Genomic DNA, 379 nt, shown 5'->3' with positions numbered 1-379 from the left:
TCTCTATCCCTCTCCCTTCCAATCTGTAAAAAAATAAAACAAGAAACAAAAAACCCAACCAATGTTCTGTGTTTTCTATTTCCTTAATGCAGCGGTTCTCAACCTGTGGGTCGTGATCCCTTTGAGGGTTGAACAACCCTTTCACAGGGGTCGCCTAAGACCATCAGAAAACACATATATAATTACATATTGTTTTTGTGATTAATCACTATGCTTTAATTATGTTCAATTTGTAACAATGAAAATACATTCTGCATATCAGATATTTACGATTCATAACAGTAGCAAAATTACAGTTATGAAGTAGCAACGAAAATAATTTTATGGTTGGGGGTCACCACAACATGAGGAACTGTATTAAAGGGTCGCGGCATTAGGA

Source organism: Myotis davidii, unplaced genomic scaffold (genome assembly GCF_000327345.1).
Source record: "Myotis davidii unplaced genomic scaffold, ASM32734v1 scaffold46, whole genome shotgun sequence".
Lineage (NCBI taxonomy): Eukaryota > Metazoa > Chordata > Mammalia > Chiroptera > Vespertilionidae > Myotis > Myotis davidii.
This window is presented reverse-complemented; position numbering follows the sequence as displayed.